This window comes from Hetaerina americana, unplaced genomic scaffold (assembly GCF_022747635.1).
Source record: "Hetaerina americana unplaced genomic scaffold, ioHetAmer1.1.p SCAF_2, whole genome shotgun sequence".
NCBI classification, from domain to species: domain Eukaryota; kingdom Metazoa; phylum Arthropoda; class Insecta; order Odonata; family Calopterygidae; genus Hetaerina; species Hetaerina americana.
In genome coordinates, this window is record NW_027286763.1 from 87,059,429 (window position 1) to 87,077,287 (window position 17,859).

A 17,859-nucleotide genomic window follows, 5' to 3' on the forward strand; every position below is an offset into this window, starting at 1 on the left:
TATGCAATCGTAAAAATGTGTCCCCGTTATACGAATTACATTTTTTTGTGTCATCAAATTTTCCACTTTCTACATTTAAGGTACTTTCTATGTTGTTTCCTTCGTTTCAGAATGAGAGACCAAAAGTGTTCGGGGCGGAGATGTTGGGTGACTCCTTCTTTGTTAGGGTCGCCTCAAACATTGGGTATAGGCTGCAAGATGGTCCGTTGGATTTTATGAGGATTACTCTTTCATACGGTAGTTTTGCTTATTTCTAATATCATTTACTTCGTGGTTTTATAGTTCATCCTGCCCGTATTGGAATGTGTGTCTCAGGACAGACAACCGAGGAGTTGAAGAGGAGGACCCAAATTGTTAACGCGATAAACGAAGAAGTCATTGTATTGATTGGTTGCAATGACTTCACTAAGGTATTATGTTCACCCATTTAAACTTGAGAGACGATAACATTAATTAATATGCCCACCATTGCTGACTGATTTAATTACAGGGGACTAAGTTTCACTCATTAAGGGGTAGCTACTGCTCCTTAGTGAGAACTTTATGGAACAGGGGATGCAGAATAACACTGTTAACCGTGATACCAGCACCAAGGTTTTGGCATTGTTCCAAATATAGGGCACTTCTGGAGGCATTAAACAAAGCAATTTTGAATTGGCGAAAAAGTAAGTTCACAAAATGTCCTTACATATTTCTTTTTCGACGGTCGCGGTAGTCCTAGGGGTTGAGCGTTTCACTACAGAGTAGAAGGCCCGGGTTCCATTCTCGGGCGAGTCTATGGACACCAGCAGCTCCACCCAAGCTAGAGTAATTTTTCGGGTAGCAGGTCTTCCTGGGAAAACATAACCGGCCAGCACAAGGAAAGGAACTGGCCCTCCTACCCCAATGTGGGGATTTCACACGCCGTCAAGCTTAGTAATGGGTGACTACCATCACCTACCAAACCGACCTTCGGGTTGATTACTGTGTTTATGTGTTTTTTATTCCTTTTTCACACAGATAAAAAATATATCTTCTGCTACTTTCATTATTAGGGGGGATAAGGGTGATTGACGCGGCAAGCTTATTCGTCAATGCCAACGGAACGATAAAAACACAATATTTTGAGAGGTAATCGATATTCTTAAATATTCTTCCGTAAAATTTGAATAAGAAGTTCAACACTCACAATATTTCTTTCAGGTGGATAGGGCACCCAAATAGGAAGCGGTTAGACGGAATTCATTTGAACATCAAAGGTATGAATATATTGTTGAAAAAAATTAAACAAAAGTTAATCCCTTAAATCAGAGCGGGAGATGCTCCCTTTTTAATTAAGGGAAAGAGCGAGCGGTTTCTCATATGCCTCCCGGGGATCTCTTTTTCGCTCGTTTCTTCTCCAAGCACAAAGAGAAACGCATCTAGCGAGTAACCTCTTCGGGTGATGTGGAATAACTTGCAGATAAACTAAAACCGTGATGTATAAATGAACACTACCAATAATATAAAAAAAAGGTTATCCATACATACCTTCTAAGACCTTTTCATTCAATCCCATCTTCGCAGCTCAAGACATCAGAGAAAGAAAATGGAGAGGAGTGAAGAATCAGGATGAAGTGTGAAAGTGAGGAATCTGTGACCGGAATATGGTGCTAAATTGAAAAAAAACCTGTAAGTAATGAATTAGAAAACAGATTGCTGACTTGGTGTGTTTCCATTACAACATTGGTCTACTATGTGACACTGAAAAGAAGAAAAAAACGGTCGTATTTCAGATAATATTGAGTGCATAAAAGAACAAACCATAAAAAAACCTATCTCCATGGGCCAAGTTCAGTGTCGTGTCGTTGTCACTTATGTTGGGCCCTGGTTATTATACGAAGCCAGGAGCATGGGGTAAATGAAAGACTACCGAAAGTACATGTGTAGCCTAGGGGGTATTGTGAATATTAGAGAAAAAAATGTTCTTGTTTAAGAGATATTGTGAAGTACTTTGTGTTTTCTCGTGTGAGATGACGACTGAGGTGAGGTAATTGGGCCCTGGTTACTAAACTAGGCCAGCAGCATGGGGTAAGCGAAAGAATGCTGAAATTAAATGTGTAGCCTAATGTGTATGGTGAAAATTAGAGAAAAAAATGTTCTAGTTTAGGAGATATTGTGAAGTACTTTGTGTTTTTTCGTGTGAGATGACGACTGAGGTGAGGTAATTGGGCCCTGGTTACTAAACTATGCCAGGAGCAAGGGGTAAGCGAAATACTGCTGAAAGTACATGTGTAGCCTAATGTGTATTGTGAAAATTAGAGAAAAATATGTTCTAGTTTAGGAGATATTTTGAAATTCTTAGAAAATCAGCTGAGATAACCCTTTACCGTGGGCCAAGTTCAGTGTCGTGTCGTAGTCACTTTTAATCGGCCCTGGCTACTAAACTAGGCCAGGAGCATGGGGTAAGCGAAAGACTGCTTAAAGTACATGTATAGCCTAGGGTGTATGGTGAAAATTAGAGAAAAAAATGTTCTAGTTTAGGAGATATTGTGAAGTACTTTGTGTTTTTTCGTGTGAGATTACGACTGAGGTGAGATAATTGGGCCCTGGTTACTAAACTAGGCCAGGAGCATGGGGTAAGCGAAAGACTGCTTGAAGTAGATGTGTAGGTCAGGGTGTATGGTGAAATTTAGAGAAAAAAATGTTCTAGTTTAGGAGATATTGTGAAGTACTTTGTGTTTTTTCGTGTGAGATGACGACTGAGGTGAGGTAATTGGGCCCTGGTTACTAAACTAGGCCAGGAGCATGGGGTAAGCGAAATACTGCTGAAAGTACATGTGTAGCGTATGGTGTATTGTGAAAATTAGAGAAAAAAATGTTCTAGTTTAGGAGATATTTTGAAATTCTTAGAAAATCAGCTGAGATAACCCTTTGCCGTGGGCCAAGTTCAGTGTCGTGTCGTAGTCACTTTTAATCGGCCCTGGCTACTAAACTAGGCCAGGAGCATGGGGTAAGCGAAAGACTCCTGAAAGTACATGTATAGCCTAGGGTGTATTGTGAAAATTAGAGAAAAAAATGTTCTAGTTTAGGAGATATTGTGAAGTACTTTGTGTTTTTTCGTGTGAGATGACGACTGAGGTGAGGTAATAGGGCCCTGGTTACTAAACTAGGCCAGGAGCATGGGGTAAGCGAAAGACTGCTTGAAGTACATGTGTAGCTCAGGGTGTATGGTGAAAATTAGAGAAAAAAATGTTCTAGTTTAGGAGATATTGTGAAGTACTTTGTGTTTTTTCGTGTGAGATGACGACCGAGGTGAGATAATTGGGCCCTGGTTACTAAACTAGGCCAGGAGCATGGGGTAAGCGAAATACTGCTGAAAGTACATGTGTAGCGTATGGTGTATTGTGAAAATTAGAGAAAAAAATGTTCTAGTTTAGGAGATATTTTGAAATTCTTAGAAAATCAGCTGAGATAACCCTTTGCCGTGGGCCAAGTTCAGTGTCGTGTCGTAGTCACTTTTAATCGGCCCTGGCTACTAAACTAGGCCAGGAGCATGGGGTAAGCGAAAGACTGCTGAAAGTACATGTATAGCCTAGGGTGTATTGTGAAAATTAGAGAAAAAAATGTTCTAGTTTAGGAGATATTGTGAAGTACTTTGTGTTTTTTCGTGTGAGATGACGACTGAGGTGAGATAATTGGGCCCTGGTTACTAAACTAGGCCAGGAGCAGGGGGTAAGCGAAAGACTGCTTGAAGTACATGTGTAGCTCAGGGTGTATGGTGAAAATTAGAGAAAAAAATGTTCTAGTTTAGGAGATATTGTGAAGTACTTTGTGTTTTCTCGTGTGAGATGACGATCGAGGTGAGATAATTGGGCCCTGGTTACTAAACTAGGCCAGGAGCATGGGGTAAGCGAAAGACTGCTTGAAGTACATGTGTAGCTCAGGGTGTATGGTGAAAATTAGAGAAAAAAATGTTCTAGTTTAGGAGATATTGTGAAGTACTTTGTGTTTTCTCGTGTGAGATGACGACTGAGGAGAGGTAATAGGGCCCTGGTTACTAAACTAGGCCAGGAGTATGGGGTAAGCGAAAGACTGCTTGAAGTACATGTGTAGCTCAGGGTGTATTGTGAAAATTAGAGAAAAAAATGTTCTAGTTTAGGAGATATTGTGAAGTACTTTGTGTTTTTTCGTGTGAGATGACGACTGAGGTGAGGTAATTGGGCCCTGGTTACTAAACTAGGCCAGGAGCATGGGGTAAGCGAAAGACTGCTTGAAGTACATGTGTAGCTCAGGGTGTATGGTGAAAATTAGAGAAAAAAATGTTCTAGTTTAGGAGATATTGTGAAGTACTTTGTGTTTTCTCTTGTGAGATGACGACTGAGGTGAGGTAATTGGGCCCTGGTTACTAAACTAGGCCAGGAGCATGGGGTAAGCGAAATACTGCTGAAAGTACATGTGTAGCGTATGGTGTATTGTGAAAATTAGAGAAAAAAATGTTCTAGTTTAGGAGATATTTTGAAATTCTTAGAAAATCAGCTGAGATAACCCTTTGCCGTGGGCCAAGTTCAGTGTCGTGTCGTAGTCACTTTTAATCGGCCCTGGCTACTAAACTAGGCCAGGAGCATGGGGTAAGCGAAAGACTGCTGAAAGTACATGTATAGCCTAGGGTGTATTGTGAAAATTAGAGAAAAAAATGTTCTAGTTTAGGAGATATTCTGAAGTACTTTGTGTTTTTTCGTGTGAGATGACGACCGAGGTGAGATAATTGGGCCCTGGTTACTAAACTAGGCCAGGAGCATGGGGTAAGCGAAAGACTGCTTGAAGTACATGTGTAGCTCAGGGTGTATGGTGAAAATTAGAGAAAAAAATGTTCTAGTTTAGAAGATATTGTGAAGTACTTTGTGTTTTCTCTTGTGAGATGACGACTGAGGTGAGGTAATTGGGCCCTGGTTACTAAACTAGGCCAGGAGCATGGGGTAAGCGAAAGACTGCTTGAAGTAGATGTGTAGGTCAGGGTGTATGGTGAAATTTAGAGAAAAAAATGTTCTAGTTTAGGAGATATTGTGAAGTACTTTGTGTTTTTTCGTGTGAGATTACGACTGAGGTGAGATAATTGGGCCCTGGTTACTAAACTAGGCCAGGAGCATGGGGTAAGCGAAAGACTGCTTGAAGTAGATGTGTAGGTCAGGGTGTATGGTGAAATTTAGAGAAAAAAATGTTCTAGTTTAGGAGATATTGTGAAGTACTTTGTGTTTTTTCGTGTGAGATGACGACTGAGGTGAGGTAATTGGGCCCTGGTTACTAAACTAGGCCAGGAGCATGGGGTAAGCGAAATACTGCTGAAAGTACATGTGTAGCGTATGGTGTATTGTGAAAATTAGAGAAAAAAATGTTCTAGTTTAGGAGATATTTTGAAATTCTTAGAAAATCAGCTGAGATAACCCTTTGCCGTGGGCCAAGTTCAGTGTCGTGTCGTAGTCACTTTTAATCGGCCCTGGCTACTAAACTAGGCCAGGAGCATGGGGTAAGCGAAAGACTCCTGAAAGTACATGTATAGCCTAGGGTGTATTGTGAAAATTAGAGAAAAAAATGTTCTAGTTTAGGAGATATTGTGAAGTACTTTGTGTTTTTTCGTGTGAGATGACGACTGAGGTGAGGTAATAGGGCCCTGGTTACTAAACTAGGCCAGGAGCATGGGGTAAGCGAAAGACTGCTTGAAGTACATGTGTAGCTCAGGGTGTATGGTGAAAATTAGAGAAAAAAATGTTCTAGTTTAGAAGATATTGTGAAGTACTTTGTGTTTTCTCTTGTGAGATGACGACTGAGGTGAGGTAATTGGGCCCTGGTTACTAAACTAGGCCAGGAGCATGGGGTAAGCGAAAGACTTCTTGAAGTAGATGTGTAGGTCAGGGTGTATGGTGAAATTTAGAGAAAAAAATGTTCTGGTTTAGGAGATATTGTGAAGTACTTTGTGTTTTTTCGTGTGAGATGACGACTGAGGTGAGGTAATTGGGCCCTGGTTACTAAACTATGCCAGGAGCAAGGGGTAAGCGAAATACTGCTGAAAGTACATGTGTAGCCTAATGTGTATTGTGAAAATTAGAGAAAAATATGTTCTAGTTTAGGAGATATTTTGAAATTCTTAGAAAATCAGCTGAGATAACCCTTTACCGTGGGCCAAGTTCAGTGTCGTGTCGTAGTCACTTTTAATCGGCCCTGGCTACTAAACTAGGCCAGGAGCATGGGGTAAGCGAAAGACTGCTTAAAGTACATGTATAGCCTAGGGTGTATGGTGAAAATTAGAGAAAAAAATGTTCTAGTTTAGGAGATATTGTGAAGTACTTTGTGTTTTTTTCGTTTGAGATGACGACTGAAGTGAGGTAATTGGGCCCTGGTTACTAAACTAGGCCAGGAGCATGGGGTAAGCGAAAGACTGCTGAAAGTACATGTGTAGCCTAATGTGTAAGGTGAAAATTAGAGAAAAAAATGTTCTAGTTTAGGAGATATTGTGAAGTACTTTGTGTTTTCTCGTGTGAGATGACGACTGAGGTGAGGTAATTGGGCCCTGGTTACTAAACTAGGCCAGGAGCATGGGGTAAGCGAAATACTGCTGAAAGTACATGTGTAGCGTATGGTGTATTGTGAAAATTAGAGAAAAAAATGTTCTAGTTTAGGAGATATTTTGAAATTCTTAGAAAATCAGCTGAGATAACCCTTTGCCGTGGGCCAAGTTCAGTGTCGTGTCGTAGTCACTTTTAATCGGCCCTGGCTACTAAACTAGGCCAGGAGCATGGGGTAAGCGAAAGACTCCTGAAAGTACATGTATAGCCTAGGGTGTATTGTGAAAATTAGAGAAAAAAATGTTCTAGCTTAGGAGATATTCTGAAGTACTTTGTGTTTTTTCGTGTGAGATGACGACTGAGGTGAGGTAATAGGGCCCTGGTTACTAAACTAGGCCAGGAGCATGGGGTAAGCGAAAGACTGCTTGAAGTACATGTGTAGCTCAGGGTGTATGGTGAAAATTAGAGAAAAAAATGTTCTAGTTTAGGAGATATTGTGAAGTACTTTGTGTTTTCTCTTGTGAGATGACGACTGAGGTGAGGTAATTGGGCCCTGGTTACTAAACTAGGCCAGGAGCATGGGGTAAGCGAAATACTGCTGAAAGTACATGTGTAGCGTATGGTGTATTGTGAAAATTAGAGAAAAAAATGTTCTAGTTTAGGAGATATTTTGAAATTCTTAGAAAATCAGCTGAGATAACCCTTTGCCGTGGGCCAAGTTCAGTGTCGTGTCGTAGTCACTTTTAATCGGCCCTGGCTACTAAACTAGGCCAGGAGCATGGGGTAAGCGAAAGACTGCTGAAAGTACATGTATAGCCTAGGGTGTATTGTGAAAATTAGAGAAAAAAATGTTCTAGTTTAGGAGATATTCTGAAGTACTTTGTGTTTTTTCGTGTGAGATGACGACCGAGGTGAGATAATTGGGCCCTGGTTACTAAACTAGGCCAGGAGCATGGGGTAAGCGAAATACTGCTGAAAGTACATGTGTAGCGTATGGTGTATTGTGAAAATTAGAGAAAAAAATGTTCTAGTTTAGGAGATATTTTGAAATTCTTAGAAAATCAGCTGAGATAACCCTTTGCCGTGGGCCAAGTTCAGTGTCGTGTCGTAGTCACTTTTAATCGGCCCTGGCTACTAAACTAGGCCAGGAGCATGGGGTAAGCGAAAGACTGCTGAAAGTACATGTATAGCCTAGGGTGTATTGTGAAAATTAGAGAAAAAAATGTTCTAGTTTAGGAGATATTGTGAAGTACTTTGTGTTTTTTCGTGTGAGATGACGACTGAGGTGAGATAATTGGGCCCTGGTTACTAAACTAGGCCAGGAGCAGGGGGTAAGCGAAAGACTGCTTGAAGTACATGTGTAGCTCAGGGTGTATGGTGAAAATTAGAGAAAAAAATGTTCTAGTTTAGGAGATATTGTGAAGTACTTTGTGTTTTCTCGTGTGAGATGACGATCGAGGTGAGATAATTGGGCCCTGGTTACTAAACTAGGCCAGGAGCATGGGGTAAGCGAAAGACTGCTTGAAGTACATGTGTAGCTCAGGGTGTATGGTGAAAATTAGAGAAAAAAATGTTCTAGTTTAGGAGATATTGTGAAGTACTTTGTGTTTTCTCGTGTGAGATGACGACTGAGGAGAGGTAATAGGGCCCTGGTTACTAAACTAGGCCAGGAGCATGGGGTAAGCGAAAGACTGCTTGAAGTACATGTGTAGCTCAGGGTGTATTGTGAAAATTAGAGAAAAAAATGTTCTAGTTTAGGAGATATTGTGAAGTACTTTGTGTTTTTTCGTGTGAGATGACGACTGAGGTGAGGTAATTGGGCCCTGGTTACTAAACTAGGCCAGGAGCATGGGGTAAGCGAAAGACTGCTTGAAGTACATGTGTAGCTCAGGGTGTATGGTGAAAATTAGAGAAAAAAATGTTCTAGTTTAGGAGATATTGTGAAGTACTTTGTGTTTTTTCGTGTGAGATGACGACCCTTTGGACTGCACTGGGCCCTGGATGCTACATTAGCCTATGGATGTGGTTTTTATGCCTATGCCGTGATAGAGCAGGGATTGCCGAGTGTTTTTGGTGATTTTCAAGAAAGGTACTTCTGTAGTTCAGCAGATATTGTCGAAAACGTTTTCGTTAGGACCTCATAGTTTTTGATATGAAAGACGACTTCCCGCTTGGGCTACCTTCAGTGTAGAGTTCATTCTAGGGCCCTATATCGTTTACTACATAATTCATCCCGGTCTTACAATTGCAAGTGGTTACAGGGAGTCTCACTGGGTTTAGTGTGTCCGTTGTAGTCGGATTATTGCAATGGTTTAGGGGATTTACTTAGTTACGTCGTGCAAAAATATTTACGTTGGTATGACTGAAAAATCCAGAGCTCCAACGGCCGGTGGATAGCCGTGGGCTAGCTCGTCGTGGGCCAAGTTCAGTTAAGTTCAGTATGGTTGTGGTGATTTACGAATATGTCGTTAAGTTGATGCTTGTAATTGGTGGAGTCATTTCACATTTAGAAAGTACGTGAATTGGGATTTCATGTCAGCTATCGAATAATAATAGCTTTTTTGGTAGGTTCTATTGCGAATGTACGACGAAGTAAAGAATTAAGCACGCTTACGTGATCCTGCAATTATACGTTAATTACATGCTGTGAATTACTCACTTTTAGCAGATGAAATATCCGTCTCAGAACAAACTATCGTCAATCCATCTATTGCTGTAGAGGGAAAAAAGTCATTTGTGTCCATGTTGGTCATTTGTGTTTGCCCTTCAAATACCTGAGTAAGAAATCCATTCAGTCTCGAGGGGTTATCAATCCATCTACTTCTTTTACTCTTTGTAGCTTTAAAATTGGGGTTTCTTCGTCTTATATGTACTACGTAACCAAAAGGAAGTGAGCTCACTGACGGTGACCGACTGCGTAGGCATATAATGCTGTGTCGTTGGCTAAAACTACTTAACTCGAGAGATGTATAGAATACGACGAAGTATAGAATTAAACAAGTGACCCTGCAATTATACTTTAATCACATGCCATAAATTATCCACGTTCAATGGAAGAAATATCTGCTTATAAACTTCTAAACAATAGGTAATTGCTGATAATTATTGTATGATTTCACCATCTTGTTCTCTCTTATTTAATTGAACTTGAAAGTAAAACTATCCGATTTGCATATTTTTTGGCGTTCCATTTTCGTCATGGGAGGAAGTGAGTTTACAAATGATGACTGACTGCTTAGGCTGATAATACTGTGTCGCTGGCTGTTTGATTTACTAACATATTGTGCCAAAACTTCCCATAGTGTCCGTTGTTTCTCTTTTTAGCTGTTTATTTAATCTACAGAATTCAGATGTGCATCCGTGGCAATTTTTAAACTAAGGCTTAGTTCAAATAATGACTCTTCAAAATCTTGTTACCATTTCAGGCAATTTCCTGGCTTATATCTGCATTTTTCTCAGTCCGCAATTTCATTACAATTACCTTTATTACTATATCAAACCCCCCCACCCACCAGTCAGTCATATTTTAACCAATGGCCTTTGGAGTACATTTACCGAGTTATTTTTCAGTTAATGTTACTCTGTAAACACATTAAGCATTTATACTTCATGATACAATAGCACATTGCCATTGAAATGTGACCTTCAAGGCTTCAAAGGGGATAAGTTTAAGTATAATTACCGTTCCAAAGTGTTTTTTTAAAATCTCATTTGAGGTTTATCCAAGCCATGGTCTATATTGCCATGTAACAGGTTACGAGGCAGTTAAGAAGGCGAGGACTTCATCGAATTAATACCAAGTCTTGTAAAGGAGAGTTTTTGAGGATGGTGCAAAAAATTACAGAATGAAACCTACAGAAGCAAGAACTCACTGCGATCCCTTCCTCGTGCATTCCTGGTAATGCCAAAGGTTTTTGTTTCATTTCAAATTAATATATAATTGATAAATAATACTTTTTTTAATTATCCTTTTCAAATTTGGCCCAATTTAATGGGTATACTATGGTAACATGGGGAAATTCAGATGATGAGTCACTCCTCTTTAATATATTTACACCTCTTGCTCCAGCTAAATCACTATTATAGTTTATTCTAATGAATAAGTGAACTTAATAACTTGCATAAACCAATGAAACATGAATGAGCATTCACCAGGTCCTTCTTCTCCAAGGGGATTGGAAAAAAAGATAAAAAACGCTGCATATACTCACAAGGTGCCTCCCAGGTACAAGTTGAGGAAGTGATAAAAAATTATATATGGCATGGAATTACTATGGTATGAAACACAAAATCTTGGCATAAAGTAAAATAACATGGTGAAAAACACAAGTCTTAACCGCAAATGAATTTTCACAGCTCATGTCCCATTTAACTTTCCTTGATCTTTCAGGATTGCTTTCTCTTGTCCCTTGTTTTCTACTTGACCGAACTAATTCATTATTTACTGGTGCAACACCTCTTGCATTCCTTTGCCACTTGGCCATCACCACTCAGTGTCATTGAACTAGAATTGAGTTCCCTTCCTGCCTTAATATATGTCTGCCAGTAGCCTACTGCTTCAGAATCCAGAGGCACTGACACATCTTTTATACCTGCATTATCACTCTTCTGGTGGAATGAAATGAGCCCTTCTGGTATGTAATCTTCCACATTCGTCCCAGAAATATGTTTATATGATGTTTAACCATGGTGTGTCAGGATATTAAAATTATGAGAACCAAGTGCCTCCACTTCTATTGATTGCCTCTAATCCTTAGCTCTACGTTTCAAATGTGAAGTAACTCACACCTTGCCACCTGCCTGAAAGACCCTCAATTGAATGGACATACCCTGAGACTTCTCTTGGTTACTTAGTCTCAAGGCCACAGCTTGGCCAACACTTAGTTTAGTAAGAGTCAGGTGTGTCCTTAGAATTGGCCAAAACATGAGCACAGTTGTTCCCATGTCGTGGTGTGGGGACTTGTCCTACTAATGCTCAAAAATCATTGTCAGGCAATATTTTACAACTCTTAAGTGCAACATAGTTTTCATTTTGTTTATTAAACATTTTCCAAGGTTTTTCCGCAGTCCTATTCACAGCAGAATAATATAGAGAAGGAATATTTTCATTATTTTGATAATTTCACTTAAAGAGCAGATTCTCTGAAACTCGGCTGAGGTATAAGGTGTTTCATTATTACAATTAATGTTAGTCCAGAGCTGGAAAAAAAGACTTTTAAATGGCTATTTCCTCATCTCCAGCATTATTTAGCTGAGCTATATTAGGCCATTAGGTTGAACAGCCAACAACCCCTCATCAAGACTTCATTTAAAAATGGACCAGCCAATCCTTAAGACCCATGGTGAGTTTGCTGAATCCCAGCATTTTAAATGGACCTGATATCTTAGGGGTTCGTTCAATGAGCATGATGCTCAAGACCTAATAAGCCTTCCAAAACTTCATTCAACTCGCACCACATCAAGTATCATCTAGCAAGAGACTTCATCTTAACAAAACCCTGATGGCTGGTATGAAGTTCCCTCAAAATCAATGGCCTCTATTTTTCTGTTGTAACAACCCTATTTCCCTTCACTAAATACTCATCCACAGTCAATTTTACTTGCACGGCAATGCTTTTCAATCATTACTACTTTTATCTTGCCAAATAAGCATGCAAAAGTCTAAAACCTTAGTCAACATGAAGTCCCTCCTAAATTCCTTTGCAGTTATCATTGCTCCAACCAGCTCAGCTCTAGAGGTCATAAGAATGCACAAACCCTTGCAGTCATAGGGAAAAATTCCCTCTCATCAAGTTCTATGCATGAGAAATCCTATTATCTCCTTCTAATGCAAGTGTAAAGTGAATTTTGAAAGATCATCAGTAACTTTATTTTGGGAGACATTAATATATTTGATTTGAAAATCATAGCCATAAACTTTTAAACAGCAAATGCTATTGGCAGGGCATCACATATCAATCTGAGAGATTAATTTATTCTTTTCTCTGTGATCTTGGTGTAAAGGCAATCAGGTTTCCCTGTTCATTCTCAGTTTTAAGAATTAAGGCTGCCCCAAGACCATCATATAGAAAGCATCACAAAATGAGGCCTGGTTGTCTTTGCAGACTAACATATGTCTGGCTTTCACCTATTAGTAAATGGGTTGCCCTTACAGGAGCAGTTACCATTGCTCCGACCAGCACAGCTCTAGAAATCATTAGAATGCACCAGCCTTTACAGCATGTCAAGGTTGGGGTAAGTGGGAAGGAGTCAGTCCCCCTATTTGCATTATAAATTTGGGTGTTGTGGTGCGAGAAACCTTACTTTTCATTCAGCTATAATAAAGTTCTATTTTTAATGAATTGATTACTTCAATTCATTTTTATTCCATGATATAAATATTGAATAGTTTCCTTATCAATTTCCTTTACGTTGGCTCTATGTATATGGGGCAATTCTTCCTAAATGATTTACTGGGCACTAAATTTGTAATATATTTGGGATTAATGGGAACTGATTGTGCAAAATATAAAATGCCTATCCTTCCTTTTCCTCTAAAAGTATAAGATTGGGGATGAACTCGAAGTTTGTTTACTTTCTGTGGTCCCTGTTTTTTATTTAAAGAACTTATAACTGCATATTTTACTGAATAATAATTATTTATAGGATCTCGGCTCCATGATGTAATTTATTTTTCTCTAATGTATCAAAAAGTTTGAAAATCAATTCCTTCTACGTGTGGTTTCTTGTGATTTATTAACTGAATGAGCATCTTGAGTATCTCTTGGTTCCCAAACCCATCATCATCTTTCAGTATGATTGTTTTTGGACGAATGTTCTTAATTTTTCTTATAATAAGTGGGTGCTTCGCAAGCCCTGTGAGAGTTTAGAAGGAATCTCATTCTTGTTTCTACAACAAAACACAAAATCATAATGATGCCATGTTTTAGTACTGCGAGGTAAAATTTTTATATGTAAGCTTTTATACTTGGCTCAAGTGTGATACTGGTTAGTGAAATTTCTTTCCAAAATAGTTAGTACATGTAGTGATATCTTTCTTTGCTTTGCAGTTGCAGTCAAAAAGGTTGTCAGAATAAATGCCCCTGGCTCCATTCACTCCATGTAGTAAGTACCTACTTGTTATATACTGCTTTTATGTAAGGGGTAGTATCCATCATATCCAATACTGATGTTACAGTAAATGAATATTTAAATGCCAGAATTATTTTATTTTGCTAGTTTATTATTATGAAAAATAGGTCACTGATCATAGTGCTTTACATAATCAGTTTGAACTTCTTTTTGTGTTTTTTTCATGGTTTTCAGTTACAAAGTTTTTCTGTATTTGCAAATTTAAAACCTTAATACTTAAAAATCAGGTTTGCTTCAAAGTGCATTTTATCATGTATCTTTGGCATATTATTTAAGAATTTTGCATACTTTGAGGTTCTTGGAGGGAGGGAGGATGTGGAAAGCATAGTGCTTTAGCACTATGAATATGAGGGTGGTCTAGCATGGTGGCTCCCTCCTTTTGCAGGGGAGTAAGGTGTTGGACTTAACTGATTCTCATGGTACGTTGGGGCTCCGTGGAGTTAAAACTTGAGTGAGATAATTAAATCCTAGAAAATACTGTCTAGTGTGAATATGTCGAATTAAAATTCCTAGAAACTGCGGGAGAAACCCGGTCAAGGCAAATGATTTTTTACCCTCTAAAAACGTTTCATTGGAATGCATGTTTAGTGGATGACTTCACTAAAAGTTACTGTTACCATCTCTTGCAGTTTCCTGAATTTGTCAAAGGTGAAACGCCCCTAGTGTTTCGATTTGTCTTTAAACTCGTGGACTGAGGCACATCGCCCATGACTACAAATGCCTGACATAGTATGTGCAGTATTTCGTTGCATTTTGTTCTTTCGAGTGTGAATCCCGGTCAAAGCAAAAAATTTTTAAACTCAATGAATTGTTGCATTGTCGAACGAAGTTCAATCGAGATTCCTTACATGTATTATGTGTATTTTCATACTAATTATATACATATATATATAATATATATATATATATATATATATATATATATATATATATATATATATATATATATATATATATATATATATATATAACGATTCATTAAGGGAGATGAAACTAAATAAGACCGTGGGGGTAGATAACATTCCCGTGGAACTTTTAAAATGCTTAGGAAAATGTGGGAGGAAGAGGCTATATGGGCTGATCCGTAGCATTTATGAGGAGGGAATCTGGCCGGAAGACTTTGTGAGAGCAGTTTTAGTTCCGATTCCGAAAAAGGTAAAGGCCACGTCATGTGAGGACTATAGGACAATTAGTTTGATATCCCACGCAGCTAAAGTTGTTCTCAGGATCATAAACAAAAGGATAGAGAGTAGGGCAAATGATTACTTAGGGGATGATCAGTTTGGGTTTAGGAAGGGGAGAGGTACGCGTGATGCAATTGCAGTAATGAGATTATTAATCGAGAGGAATATAGAACACAACCAGGAGGTATTTGCCTGTTTCGTAGATTTCGAAAAAGCTTTTGAAAGAGTGGATTGGGAGAAACTAATGAGTATATTGCAGAAAGTAGGAATGGATTGGAGGGAAAGGAGGCTAATCTGCAACCTGTACATGTCTCAGACTGCTCAGGTGCGGATGGGGTACGGGGAGTCCGGATGGGAGATGTTAGGAAGGGGTGTAAGGCAGGGTTGCCCATTATCACCGTTGCTGTTCAACCTGTACGCAGAGGAAATGATCAAAGAGGCATGGGAAGAACTGGAGGTAGGAATGAAAGTTGGCAGGAAATTCATAAAATCAGTTAGGTTTGCTGATGATCAAGCTTTAGTTTGTCAGTCAGCCAAGAGGCTGCAAGCATTGCTGAGTGAATTGGAAATTCAGTGCGACAGGTATGGGATGAGAATCAATGTTAATGAAACAAAGGTTATGTGAGTTCCCAGAAAGAAAAAGGCTAAGCTAAGCATTAAAATAGGAGGGCAAAGAATAGAGCAGGTTGAACAGTTTACATATCTCGGCCGTGTGGGCATGTGAGTGCGAGACCTTTGTGATGTTGAGCAAGGCTCAGGGGGGAGGAGTTTTGATACGGTAAGCTTTGCCATACATCGCAGTGATTTTAATTGAGATCTTGAAATGCTGATGTGGCGACTTTCTTGAGAAATAGGATTAAGTATGAGGCAAAAGTGATATGATCTTTGCAGGGGCATGTGAAAATTAGTGAAGGGCGTTTTGATGGGTAGTGGAATGTTGAAGATGGTAATAGAGGGGAGAATGTTATGCATATGAGGAAAGGGCAGGAACAGGATTGGCATGTTGGACAGGATGAAGGGAGGAAGGAAGCACTCAGAGATTAAGATGGACCTGATGTAGAGTAGGATGCGGGATTTTATGTTTTGTTAGGAGTCACAAAATATTTATTTGGAAGTTGTGTCCATCCAAAAACCTACCTTAACCTGTAGATTACCTTAAAAAAAAAAATATAACGATTGTACGGAAAAACTCACACGAGCGGCACAATAATGGGCTGACACAATATAACACAAATAGAATAGAATAGCAACATTTAAAAGGACACTCACACGGATAATTGTTTGAGCTTTCGGCCCTCTCAGAGGCCTTCTTCAAGAGAGACTCCAAGTGTCTCTCTTGAAGAGGCCTCTGAGAGGGCCGAAAGCTCGAACAATTATCCGTGTGAGTGTCCTTTTAAATGTTGCTATTCTATTCTATTTGTGTTATATTGTGTCAGCCCATTTTATATATATATATATATGCTTTCATAGACATAACACGGAAGTGCCGAATAGTACAATACACAGTAACACACAATAGAGAAACACAAAAAAAGAAGAAAACTCACACGTTATTTCTTGATATTTCGACGGAAACAATCCGTCTTCATCTGAAGATATAGAAGTAATGATTTGAAAGGCAATGATCATTACTTCTATATCTTCAGATGAAGACGGATTGTTTCCGTCGAAATATCAAGAAATAACGTGTGAGTGTTCTTTTTTTGTGTTTCTATATTGTGTGTTACTGTGTATTGTACTATATATATACATATATATATATATATATATATATATATATATATATATATATATATATATATATATATATATATATATATATATATATATATATACAAATATATAAAAACACAGATGTAGATTTTTAGAATATAGAGACACAAAGAAAGGACACTCACAATTTGTGAGTGTCCTTTCTTTGTGTCTCTATATTCTAAAAATCTACATCTGTGTTTTTATATATTTGTGTGTCGCCGAAGAGCGTTCCATTTCGAAGATATTTTATATATATATATATATATATATATATATATATATATATATATTCAATTCCCGGGCAAGTGTCTGGGCAACTGCAGCTCCACCCAAGCTATATGATTTTTCGGGTACCAATTCATCCTGAGAAACCATAACTGGCACAGGGAAAGGAACTGCCCCCCCTACTCTGATGTGCGAATTTCACACGCCTTAGTACTGGGTGAACTCTACCATCACCTACCAAACCGACCTTCGGGTTGGTTACTGTGTTTGTGGTTTTTTTATACATTATATGTGCACTCGTATATATTTATTATCCCTCCCATGGACTACAACCATGACGTGGTGGAAGAGCTTATGCGTTCTGATGACCCCTAGAGCTGTGCTGGCGGGAGCAATGATAATTGCTCCTATTAGGGTCACCCATGCCAAATGGATCGGAGGTTAGGAGCCAGGCGAGAGGTAGTCCACGCAGCGTTTGTTCCTCAGTGAGGCGGCTGTAAAGGCGTCTGATCCCAGTGAGGCGGCCAGTTAGTGATGGTGTCACGTTAAAAACACTATTGAGGAAGGAAACGGGAAACCACCTCACTTATTATTCCCTAGATAAATATGATGGATACTATGGAGAATGTGAGTCCTGGCAACAACGGGACTCGGCCCCATTGGCCATATGTCGTGCCCGGCGGCGGGAGAGGCAAGGCTTCCGCGGTCATCATCTCACGAAACCCTTGCAAAAGAAAACCGACAGCAGCAGGACAGAAGACGCAGATGAAGTAGACCAAATTAGTAGGAATAGGAACTTGGAATGTTAGGACAATGTTGAGGAAAGGAAAATCAGGGAATATAAAGCTAGAGACGGAAAGAGAAATATAGTTATTTTAGGTTTATGCGAAGTGAGACGGAAGGATAGCGGGGATTACTGGTGTGGGGCTCTACAAGCATGTGTGCATTACTTTTCAACCTACTTTCGTATAATGTAGGTTACTGCCATCATCATCATTAGTACTTCATTCTTATGATTGCTTCACTACCGCTCTCCATGCTAA

At 39.2% G+C, this 17,859-nt stretch overlaps 1 long non-coding RNA gene across 1 annotated transcript in view; it reads left to right on the plus strand.

Moving 5' to 3' along the window:
• The window catches only part of LOC139688272 (uncharacterized), an 89,753-nt gene that overhangs the window by 21,438 nt on the left and 50,456 nt on the right, over window positions 1-17,859 (plus strand). Inside the window, exon 2 of the long non-coding RNA XR_011700732.1 lies at window positions 13,571-13,625. This is a non-coding gene — a long non-coding RNA (uncharacterized lncRNA). The remainder of the gene's footprint in view (window positions 1-13,570; window positions 13,626-17,859) is intronic.